This window comes from Chelonoidis abingdonii, chromosome 26 (assembly GCF_003597395.2).
Source record: "Chelonoidis abingdonii isolate Lonesome George chromosome 26, CheloAbing_2.0, whole genome shotgun sequence".
NCBI classification, from domain to species: Eukaryota; Metazoa; Chordata; order Testudines; family Testudinidae; genus Chelonoidis; species Chelonoidis abingdonii.
In genome coordinates this window covers 584438-596930 of record NC_133794.1, presented here as the reverse complement: position 1 = coordinate 596930, position 12493 = coordinate 584438, and the positions used below count along the sequence as shown (strand labels likewise).

The window sequence follows — 12493 nt, the reverse complement described above, 5'->3', positions numbered from 1 at the left end:
AGTGGGGCAGCGATTTGGTTGTAGTGTGGAACAAATCGCCTGTAATATCCGGCCAAGCCTAAGAAGGATTGGACCTGTTTCTTTGACTTTGGGACAGGCCACTTTTGGATAGCATCCACCTTGGCCTGTAGGGGGTTTATTGTTCCTTGACCCACCTGATGTACAAGGTAAGTCACTCTGTTTTGGCCTATTTGACACTTTTTAGCCTTAACAGTTAGTCCTGACTGCCTGATGCGCTCAAAGACTTTTTCCAGGTGTTCCAGGTGTTCTGTCCATGAATCAAAAAAATGGCCACATCATCGAGGTAGGCAACTGCATATTCTCCCAATCCTTCTAGGAGACCATCTACAAGTCTTTGGAAGGTGGTGGGTGCATTTCGCAACCTGAAAGGAAACATATTAAATTCATAGACCCCGGTATGGGTGATGAAGGCCGACCTGTCTTTGGCAGGTTCATCTAGCAGTACTTGCCAGTACCCCTTGGTTAAGTCTATTGTAGAGATGAATGGGGCATGTCCCAATTTCTCCAATAGCTTATCGGTGCGTGGCATTGGATAGTTGTTGGGACAAGTTACAGCATTTAGCTTATGGTAGTCCACTCAAAAGGGTATTTCCCCATCAGGTTTGGGAACTAGAACCACTGGAGATGCCCATGCACTGTTAGAGGGGCGGATAATACCCATCTGTTGCATGCTTTGGATCTCCCGTTCTATAGCAGCTTGGGCATGAGGAGACACCCGGTAGGGTGGGGTTCTAATTGGGTGAGCATTACCTGTGTCAATGGAGTGGTATGCCCGTTCGGTCCACCCCGGGGTGGCTGAGAACATTGGTGCAAAGCTAGTGCATAGCTCCTTTATCTGCTGTCACTGCAGACGTTCCAGGTTGTGGAGAAGTTCACCTCTTCCACGCCACTGTCACTTTTTCCATCGTAGTAGACACCTTCAGGCCACTCAGCATCATCTCCTCCCTGGATTGTAAACTGACAAACGTTTAAGACTCTGGAATAAAAGGGCTTGAGAGAATTAACATGGTACACTTCAGGCTTTAGGGTTGAGGTGGGGAATGCTATGAGATAGTTAACAGCTCTCAGGCGCTCTTGGACCTTGAATGGCCCTTCCCATGATCCTTCCATCTTATGGGCCTGTTGCGCCTTCAAGACCATAACCTGGCCCCCTACTTTGAAGGAATGCTCTCTGGTATGTTTATCATACCAGGCCTTTTGCTCTTCCTGAGCATCCTTTAGGTTTTCTTTAGCAAGGGCTAAAGAGTGTCGGAGGGTGCTTTGTAGGTTGCTTACAATTCTTCTATGAATTTGTTTAGTTCCTGGAGAAGCCGTAAACTCCTCCTTGCTGCTTTCAGCCTGTTTCAAGGCTAATTGATGGCTTCCCTATACTATGGCCATACAATGTCGTTATATGGTGATAATCTAAAGAATCTTGGGATTGCGTTTACATGCCGTACATAGACTAAAAGCCAAAGGCTGCAAACACTAGGTCCAATCACTGGAGTGTTTTTAAGAATTTTAACGTATCAGGGCCCCAAGTTCCATTAAACCTCATGCACCGGACATTGGTATTGATGGTGGTAATGGGTGGCAAACTAAGTGATTTCACCCCATGAGCTTCCCAAAGATTCAAATGGTCCCTGCCAGGAAATTAGTTCGCGAATCTGTAAAGGATGTCGGAGGGCCAACCCCTACCCTGGCAAAATGTCTGCTAAGGCCTGGGCACACAGTTTTTTAGCCCTGGTGTTGCTTAGAGTAATGCTTCCGGCCTTCAGGTGCAAAGTCATGAAAAGTCGTATGTAACTACTTTCCTCTGGGGGCTTTTTTGGGAAAGGACGCCAGAAAACCACAGCTACTTGCTGAAATGGGAGCTCAATTTATGGGGAGTGGATGGAGAGTGGGGCTATGACCCTGGTCTTGCGGCTTTTCCACTCTTGCATACCTCACAAACCGGACATACTTGGCAACATTCTTGCCGCATATCACCCTCCCAGTGGAAGGACTTCCCCAATCAGTCTTGTGGTTCTTATTCACCCCAGCTGGCCACTGGATGATCAGAGCTAAAAACTCCAAGAGCTTTAACCCGGTACTTAATGGAAACTACGCAACTGTCTTGAGGACGCCAGTTTTCCTGGTGTCCACCAGAAAGAGTCTCCTTGTATAAAGTCCTTGTTCTACAACAAACACGGGATCGGTTAGAAGAGGCTGAGAGGTGGTGGGGTGGCTCCGGGCCGCTGCCCAAGCTTCTGAAGGCTGTCATCTGCTTCCTACTCAGCCTGGAACTGTATTCCCTCGAGGCTGGAGACATCAGTTCCTCCTTAGATTGTGGACTTGGGCTTGGTCCTGAGGAAGTGATGTGGTGATGGGTTGTTTTGTTGATTGTGAACGCGCTTTCTTCCGCAGGTGCAACTATGTGAATTTAGGCTCTGGCTGAGCCTCTTGGGTTGGGGTTGTCATGCCTGCTTCTGCCAGTTCAGGCCCGCTGGTGCCCTCTGGCGTTGGAAGTTTTGTCAGATGGGTTTGCAGCACTGGCATTCAGTGCTAGCAACGTTCTGGTGCTGGTTGCTTTTCCAGTTCCGGTTCTGGACTGATGCACTATGGCTGTTGCAGTCATTGGGCAGGGGAATCCGGTTCACCACTCTGTCTGGTGTCCTTTGTAACAACAGATGGGCCCTTGTGGACGGCTTCAGCGAACAGGGATGATGTGGACAGCTTGCTGGCCTAGCTGCGTGTGACATTCCCACCCTCCTTGGCCAGTCTCATATGTTGGCCAAGTCTTCCTGCCAGTAGCAATGGGGATGGGATAATTGTCATAGTACTGCAAAAAAGTCCACATTCCTAGACCAGCCCTTGTACTGGGACAGGCAACTCAGCTGTAGGCAAGTTTACAGGATTTTGACAATGAATGGGTAAAATTGTATTGGGCTTCTGGGTATGAATTTGGGGTCCACTTAGGATTGGGTGGATAGCTGACACTTGTGCCGCCGTGTCTCTCCATGCGATAACCTTCTTTCCACCCCACTCTCAAGTTTCCCTTCGCTCCGAAGGTATTTGAGAGGCAATCTGGGCCTGGGGATCTTTGGAGTGATTGTGGTGTAAGAACTGTAATCGGTTCGGGGGTTCTTGGCAGTGGCCTTTATATGTGCCCAGTTCATTACATCTAAAACATCGCCCAGCTGAACTGGTCACTGGGCCCGAGGTGGGTTGCTGGAGACTGGTGAGGTGGGACAACAGGGTGTCCTGAGGCTTCCTTGGGTTGTAGGTGGGGTTCTGGTTGCCCCCCGGTGAAGGGTTTTATTTTCGGTTTGCCCCCTCTGATTTTTCGCTACCTTGCTAGTAGTTTTTTTCTTTCTGCCATTTCCACCCATCTGGCTCCAATCTCCCCTGCCTCGATTTACAGTTTGGGTTTCCCATCTAGGATGTACCTTTCAATTTCCTCAGGAAATGCATCTAAGAACGCTCCATTTTTGCCATTGGAAGGACAGCTCTTACAGAGATTTTAGGCACTTGCTTCCTGATATCCAGGCACTCCCAATTCTTCCAATGTTGGTAGGCATGTTTGGTAAATGACACATGCTGGTTTCCACCTTAGGCCCTGAACCGCCAACGGGCATGCTCAGGTATTAGCCCGCCCATTCTGATTCTGGCCTTGGTTTGAAAAATGTTATAATTTGTTCATGTGTTCCTTTAGGCATTTCAGCCGCCACTCTGCTAAGGGTCCACTGAGCTGTGGCCCCTCAGCCTCTAATCATGTACTGCTGTAGGGATAACTGTACCCATGGCAGGTCCTTTCAAAATTTTTTTTAAGAATGGGCCTCAATTCGTCACCAGCCTTGTAGGTGGGAATTTATGGGATGAGAAACAGTACCTGAAGAAGGGTTGTTAGGGTTGGCTGGTACCTGCTGGCTTAGCCTTGCTAATTCCAGGGCCTGCTGGTGGGCCTCCTCCTGGATCGATCCTCTTTTTGTTTCATCTCCATAGCTTTCCAGTGGTCAGCCTCTTTGGCTTTCTCTTCTCTTTCTCTTCTTTTTGTTTCATCTGCGACATCTCTTTTTGTTTCACTCATCTCTTTTTCTCTCGCCACTCCATTCTCTTTGTCTCTCACCTCCATAGCTCTTTGTGGGCAGCCTCTTCTCTGGCTATTTCTAATAGTTTTTAGTTCGCATCTGTCTCTTATGTTCGTATGTCTTTCTCTGTTGCTTCCAGCCTAGCCAGCTGCTAGTTTTGTTAGTGCTTCCACTGGTACTCATTTTCCTGCTTTCTTGTGCTGGCCACACCCCTCTGCAGCCACTCAAACTGGGATGCACTCAGACTCAGGGCTGCTTGGTTAAAACAGAGACTTCCTAAACTGCTATAACCCGAGAGGTAGAAAGAAAGAAAACAATTCAGCTTGTTAACTTTCTTTTGCTGCGCTGCTTGCTCACAGCCTGAGCATCCTCTTTAAAAAGACCCTATGTTAAAAAACTTAAGCACCTCTGCCTTCAGGCTGCTTTCCCAGGCAGATGAAAAGGAGAGAAAAAAAAACATAAACTGCTTTGGTTCCTAAAAAATCCCACACCACTGCTTCACCAATGTCAAGGTTCCTTCCCCACTTTGAACTTTAGGTAGCATGGTGGGACCTGCATGGACACTTCTAAGCTTGTTACTAGCTTGGGGGGAGATCTGGTAACTCTGCACCATCAGGAAATTTTAGTGTCCTGAAGCCTTTCTGTCCCCCCAAAACTTTCCCACTCCCTGGGTTGCCTTGAGAAGACTTCACCAATTCCCTGGTGAACACAGATCCAAAGCCACTGGATCTTAAAAAGCAAGGGGAGAAATTAACCATCCCCTGCCCATCCTTTCCCCCAACCAATCCCTGGTGAGTTCAGATCCAATCTCCTTGGATCTTAAAAACAAGGAAAAAATGCAATCCGGTTCTTAAAAAGAAAGCTTTTAATTAGAAAGAAAAGTAAAAAAAATCATCTATGTAAAGTCAGGATGGAAAATACTTTACAGGTAAATCAGATTCCTATAGCCCAGAGGAACCCTCTCTAGCCTTAAGTTCAAAAGTTACATGCAAACAGAGGTAAAATCCTCTCAGCAAAAAGAAACATTTACAAGTTGAGAAAACAAAATTAAGATTAACACGCCTTGCCTGACTATACTTACAAGTTTGAAACGTGAGAGACTGATTCAGAAAGATTTGGAGAGCCTGGATGGATGTCTGGTCCCTCTTAGTCTCAAGAGTGAACAACACCCAAAACAAAGAGCACAAATGAAGACTTCCCTCCACCAAGATTTGAAGGTATCTTGTCCCCTTTTTGGTCCTCTGGTCAGGTGTCAGCCAGGTTCACTGAGCTTCTTAACCCTTTACAGGTAAAAGAGGCTTTAACCCTTAACTATCTGTTTATGACACTCTTGTTCCCACCAGCACTGAGGGTGGAGCAATTCAGGAAGGAACCAAAGGGGCGAGCAACTTCCTGGGATTGGGAAAGGAAACACCCTGAGAAGGAGGGAGGATTTCAGTGGTTCATGAGCCACATTCTTCAGACTCCCCAGGGAACAATGACCCTCTTAGGGACATATGGATTCATAGTGATCTCCCCCACTCAGAGGGACTGCACCATTCTCAAAGAGGGAGCCCTTTACAGAGCAAGTGAGTTTGCTGAGGTTTGCTCATGACTCCATTGTAAGCTGAAGCCAGGGTAGGGCTAACACCCTGTGTCATTCACTGGTCATCCCTGGTCCCTTCAGTGTACGTGCCAGAGAACATTGCAGCAAATCAGCAGGCATCTAGGTTCTCTCTGTGTTGCCCCCAGAAGTAATTTCGATCTTCCTAGAATCAGCTGGGACAGAACCTAGATCCTCTGCCACTGAAGCTAGAGAGCATGCACATGCGCACACACACTCCTTTGCTGAAAAGCAGCCACAATTCCCCCCAAAGTGAGACTGCTATTCCAGTCCTCAGGGCATTTGCCCATAGAGTGCCCACACACGTAGGGGCAGAACCTCTGACCTTCAGCGATATTGCTCTGTCCTCTGCACACATGGTTTCCAAATTCACCAAGGCTGAATTCATGAAGGAGCAAAATTCACTGTTGCTGCCCTGCAGAGCAGTCAGAGGAAATGGGTTATTTCTGCAAGCATGGAAACGCCACCCAAAATTAAGGTTAATGGTTCCGCAGAATGATCTTGCTTTGACCTATGGCTGGCTGGCTGTCCCACTGGAATGCCAACAGATTAACACATGTTAAGGCTCAGTGTGGTGAAGCCCACAGACAGGCTGACATTTCACATAGTATTGAAGTTTTCATGCATATTAATGAATTTCCCCTTCCCTTCCTCACAGGAGTTTATAAGGATTATTATCCTCCTTCTACAAATGGGGAACCAATGCACAGAGTGACTGAGCAAATTGCCCAAAGTCACACAGTGAGTCTGGGGCAGAGATGGGAACCAAACTCTAACTTCCTGTATCTCTGGCTGGTGCTTAGCTGCAGAATTCTGATGTACAGTGGGGGCTTCACACACCTAAGCATGATACGGTTGAGTTTTTAAAAGCACTTTGTGTTGGACTGATTCTGCTCCCACTGAAGTCAGTGGCAAACCCTGGATAAGCTGAGAATCCTCAGGCTCAAAGTTTTCTGTGTACTCTTTATGAAAACCCTCAAAGCCCGGATAAACCCCTTCGACATACCTGCAGAAAGACATCTTTGCACATCTCCAACTGTTCTTTCATCTGTAGAGTCTCAGTCTGGGATTTAAAGGTAACATCTAGCAACAGAAAGAGAGGCAGGAAAATTACATCAGGTCAACATCTGCAGGGCTAAGCTTTTCCAAACTGTCTTGTGACTTGAGACATCTTAAAAGGGCCCTGACTTTCAGAAGTGCTCAACACTCACTCTCTGAAAATCAGGCTCCTTCAAGGTCTCAGGTTAAATCAAAAGGCTATTTTGAAAATCTTGGCCTAAGTAACACACTTATCGCCACACACACACAGGGACTCTATGACAGAGCTGGGAATGGAAGCTTGATCACTTGAGTCTTAGCCTAGCATTTTAGCCACGAGGGCCGTCCTTTCTTCCTACCACAATACAAAGTTGATGATCTACTGAAACCTGGCAGGTGTTCTCTCCCTTTAACTCCATTGATCCCTTAAGCCCTATCTATCTGACTACTTTCAACTGAGTCTGTAATCAGTTAGCAATACATTTGGACCTAAAAGCCTGGTGTGTGTCCACACATCACCTGGTTAATTCTCGCTTAAGCTTTGTTTGTGTATCTCATTGATCAGTGCATGTTATGTGTCCTCTAGGGGCTGGTCCACCCAGCGTCTGGTTCTGCTACAGCTTCTAGCTATGGGAGCTCGTACCTTAGCTCGAATCGTAGTGGGTCATGCAGTTACAAGGTCAGATACCATCTCTTGGTGGGGTGGATTAACTATAGTGACAGAAAAAGCCCTTCCATCACTGTACCAAGTGTCTACACTACAGTGCTACAGAGGCACGGCTGCAGCGCTGTAGCTGTGCTGCTGTAGCTTCTGTAGTATGGATATAGCCTGAGCAACTGTGGCTAGGGGTGGCCTAGGATGGCATGTTGGGACAAATTCTCAGCTGGTGTAACTCAATGGAGCCCCATCAAAATCAACAGACTTTACACCAGGCGCATGGTTGCTTCCCTAGTTGTAATGCTGTTTTCTTTGCAGCATGGACACAAACTGTGGTCAAAATCGATTTAAAACCTATGCTACTCACTCTTCCTGCAGGAACCCGGAATCCCATAGCTGTCCATGGCAGCAGTGTCAGCACTCAGGAGCACAAATGGAGAGTTGGGATGTTCCACAGCATGGGAGCTGATGGTAGGTCAAAGTGTACAGATGCCCCAAACGTACTCAGTGTCAGGGACTTGGTTCCACATCACATCACTTAAAGGCTGATTGTCTAGGATGATGGCACCAGTCTCTGATGTATTGGCCACCATCAAGGCAAAGTTCTTGAAGCCCTCCTGGGCATTTATACAATACATCCGGCAGTAACTGGCAACATCTGGAACATTCATCAGGAAGGCATGAGAGGATACCCACATTAGCAGAGATGGAGACTGGGATCGAGGGCTTGAGAGGACGCTGGAGTACACTGCCTTCTGCTACAGTAACAGTCTCTTGCTGTTCCCCTAGTTGATACAACACAGTTGTGCTCTGGGAAGCAGTGATATAGACTATTTCATCTACTTTCTGCCAGGTAAGGGAGGAATGATGTATGTTGTACCCCAGCTGCAAACTGATAGGAGCTGCTCAAAGACATGGTTGCATTTTGTGTTATTACAAAAACACACCTGGCCAACCAAGATGGCCACTGGCTTTTCTGAGACAATTCTGGTATCAGACAGATCTGCTATGCCTTGTAATTGGATGCCTTGAAAAGCGAGGAGCTTAATTCCCAGTTTGTTGCCAGTGGAGTAGAACTGTGTTAGGTAATGTAACTTGCCTTTCACATGGACCTCCACGGAGTTGGGCTCTTGGTATGTCATAACAGAGAACTCTGGGTAACTATCTAAAGATTGTGTGGAGGGAGTCACTATATAGTGTTCATTTCCCAAGCTGGAGACAGGATACAGCACAGTGGTCTCAGGACTCACATGTTTGTTGCTGACAGACACTACTGAGATATCTTTATCAGCCTTGACTAGGACCACCTTGGAGAACTTGGTAACGCCCTTAATTCCCACTGAGTCTGGTAACCTGACCTGCACCATCTCTCCCTGATTTACCATAATCTTCTCCTCAAACCTTCCCCCATCACCCGTGTAATTGGAGATGGAAACAGACGCTGATGCGAAGGCAAAGTAGCCACTAATTTGCACTTCAAATTGACTAGAGTTCCCAAAGTCTGCCATGTAGGAGGTGATGAATTCTCTTCCCAGAGTCTCAGTCTGACATGTGCCTGCAAGGGAAAATAGCAATAAAACGTTGGCAGTGGAGAGAGATACTGTCAAGTGGTGGGTAGAGTAAAAGGGACTGGATCAACTTTGTTCAGGCCAAAAAATAAGGCTCAGTAAAAAAGAAAAGGAGCTTGAAAATCTTAATGCAGCTAGAAATTTTCCACATTATATTTTTTAATCTAAATGAAAATAATTTTTATTAATAGTAAACATTATTTCAAATAATGACAAAGCACAACTTAGACAGCTTAGAACCCAACAGAGACCTTGGAACCAAATACAACTTCGGGGAATGTTCCAATCTGGATCAGAACTCCATGATTGTTCCTGATCTCTATAATGGTTCAGAACCAGAATCCTGGATCCAAACACTCATGGAAACACAGAAAAACTTCAGATCCAGATGTTCACTTAATGATTTGGCCTCAGCTGTAAGAATAATTGTTTGCCTGTCCCTAGCACCTCCTGTCTAAGCTCAAAACCCTTTACAGACAGACATTAAATAAATTCAGTCCCACCAGGATATGGGTCAATATTACTGTCCCCATTGCACTGAGGGGGAAACTAAGGCACAAAGAGGGTTAGGATTTGTTCAAAGTAACCCCACAAATCAGCAGTAGAACTAAGAATAGAACCCAGGTTTCCTGACTCTCAGTCTCTTGTGCTCTAACCATTAAAACCTACAACCCTTCCCAGTGCTGGGAAAAGAACGTTAGTCTGTTGTGTTGATAAGAGTAGGCACCTTGGGCCTATTGGGCTGAGGTGATAATAAAACCCTTTTGTACTGTTACAACATTAAACACATAAGTGTGGTTTGGGGTTTTGTGTCAACTTATCACTGGCACCTTCTCCTGTTGCAACCACCCCTGTTAAATATATATATACAGAGAGAGCAAGAGCTAGAAACTTTTCTTAAACACACACAAGAAACAGATCAATAAAATTACAGTTTATAAAGTTAAATAAAACTTTTATTTAATAAATTTCCTTTATTTCCCTTTTAGTTATATAGAGCCAGATCCTCAGCTAGTGTAAATCAGGGTAGCACCACTGACTACAATCTTTGCTGATTTACAACAGATGAGGATTCTGCCCACTACCCCCAGCTGACATCCCACTGGGTGCTTTATAAAGAGATCCAGAAACATCATATCTCCCAATAAACATTTTATCCTCACTCTCAGAGCTCTCTCTCTGCCCGGAGTGGAAAGAAAATTAAGGCCAAATGTAATACAGCTTCTCAAATTTCCACTAGCTGAGAATCTGGCTGTCCAGCTTCAGGCCCTTTAATACAATCAGTGAGGGGAGATATTGTGAAATGTTGAGCCTCCTTCTCCTGTCCCTTACACCATATGACTGCCATTGATTTCAGTATATTTCTCCTGATTTACATTGATGTATGTGAGAAGAGAATCAGGCCCATAATTCTTAGCCTCAATGGGAGCTGTCGGCAGGGCTGGATTTAGGGGCAGGTGACCCTGGTAACTACCTGGGGTGCCAGGCTTGTGCGGCGGCAGGCTTGGGGTGCTGTATTTGTTGTTAGCGACAAAAGGGAAACCCAAATGTTTGCAGTAAAATGTTTCAGGTATTCCACACGTGGATTCATTTTTCACCAGCCTCCTAGAATGTTCTGAACCTTTACAGGAACTCATGGAACCTTCCAGGTTTTCTGAGAACTACATTTTCCTCCAGCCTCTAAGAACGTTGTCAGCCGTGCCCTCGCGACTATACAAGGAGCAAGGAATCATCTAGAGTTGGCATCTTTCTAATTGCACAAAACCAAACACCCTGGCCCCGCCCCTTTCCCAAGGCCTCACTGCTTCCCCAAGGCCCTGACCCCACTCATTCCAGCCACCCTCCCTCTGTTGCTCTCCCCCACCCTCACTCACTTTCACTGGGCTCCGGCAGTGGTGTTGGGTGTGGGAGGGGGTGAAGGCTCCAGCTGGGGAGTGGGGCTCCAGGGTGGGGCCAGAAACCATAGGTTCAGGGAGTACGAGGGGGCTCCGAACTGCTGAAGGGGGTTCAAGGTGGAGGCTCTCGCAGGGCGGCACTTACCTCAGGCTGTTCCTGGTGGGTGATGCAGTGGGGCTAAGGCAGGCTCCCTGCCTGCCCTGGCTCCATGCTGCTCCCAGAACTGGCCGGCATGTTCGGCCCCTAGGCAGAGGCATAGCCAGGTGACCTACGCATTGTATGCTACCTATGCCCACAACCGCCGCCCTCAAAGCTCACATCGGCCACAGTGCCAAGCCAACGGGAACTGTGGAGCTGGCACTGGGAGCAGCAGAAGAACATGGAGTTCACTGATTGCTGCTGCACCTATGGGTCGGATGTGCTGGCTGCTTCCGGGGAGCTGAGCAGAGCCAGGGCAGACAGGGAGCCTGCCTTAGCCTCACTGCGCCACCGACTGGACTTTTAATTGCTGTGCCGAGCTGCCAGAGTCCCTTTTCGACTGGGTGTTCTGGTCAAAAACCTGATGCCTCGGAACCCTAGTATCACCAGTTAGTCATATGAGACAAGGATAAATCATGCATCAAAGTCATGAAACGAGATACAAACACAATAAAAAATAAGGTATTTAAATGTTTAACAAATGGAGGTTGGGAGGGTGCACCATTTGGTCTAGGGCCAGCCCTGGTTGATGGTCCTCAGCGCCTCTCAGGATTTAGCTCCATTTGTAGATTTCCCAGTGCTTCTAGTTTCTACATGAAATTGATCGTGATCTCCATTTTCATTTCCAATTCTGTAATGCTAACAGCTTCTTAAAGGGGAAGCTGCCAAAAGGACGGACCCAGAGTTACTGCTACTTCATTCTGCCTCATTCCTTTCTGACAGACCTCCAGGTACTGCAGTCCAGTAGAGTAAGTCTCCAGCTATTGCTTTCTGGGCCCACCTCTGGCTTTTCCGTATGGCCTAGTGACACTATTAAAAGACCTCTCAGTGGGACATGGCAGCAGAAAGAGGTTCTTGTCCACCATGGGACAGAGTGTGAGCAGATGAAAACTAGAACACCCTGAGGAGTGACAGAGGGAGTGAATGAATAAATGAACACAGAGAAGGAGGAATTATCCCTGACACCCAAACTTTCCTCTTCTCAAAATTCTGGGTTTTCCCTTCAGGGCTTGTTTAGAACCTGAGCTGTACCCACCCCTTTGGGCATTCCGCTACTCCTAATGACCCAGATGCCGTGAACCCCCACATTAGAGTCCAGATAATGCTGCTGAGAGCTGCCAAGCCAATACTAGCTTCATTGCAGACACTCTTTTTGGGACTCACTTATTACAGATACAAAAACGTTACACAAGGCATTATGCTTCACTAACCTGAGAACTTACCAATTCTGTTTGTCCTCTGGGCACTCATTGATGGTAGAAACCAGAACAGTCCAAGGAGGAAAAACACTTGAGAGAAGATGAACAAAACTTGTTTAAAATCTAAGATATGGCAATAAACAACACAGGGAGATATTACTAAATAAAGGAGTCTAAGCACCTGTGTATGAGTCTGACCCTAATCTCAGTTACACTGGTGTAAATTTGGAATGACTCCATTGGTTTACTTTTATTGGAGTTAC

At 46.7% G+C, this 12493-nt stretch overlaps 1 long non-coding RNA gene across 1 annotated transcript in view; it reads right to left on the bottom strand.

Annotated features, from left to right (window-relative positions):
* Nucleotides 1-8369: 8369 nt before the first annotated feature.
* LOC142045973 (uncharacterized) overlaps nucleotides 8370-12493 on the bottom strand; it is an 11171-nt gene continuing 7047 nt past the window's right edge. The window contains exons 2-3 of the long non-coding RNA XR_012654897.1: nucleotides 12255-12320; nucleotides 8370-8924 (exon numbers count right to left, since the gene is read on the bottom strand). This is a non-coding gene — a long non-coding RNA (uncharacterized LOC142045973). The remainder of the gene's footprint in view (nucleotides 8925-12254; nucleotides 12321-12493) is intronic.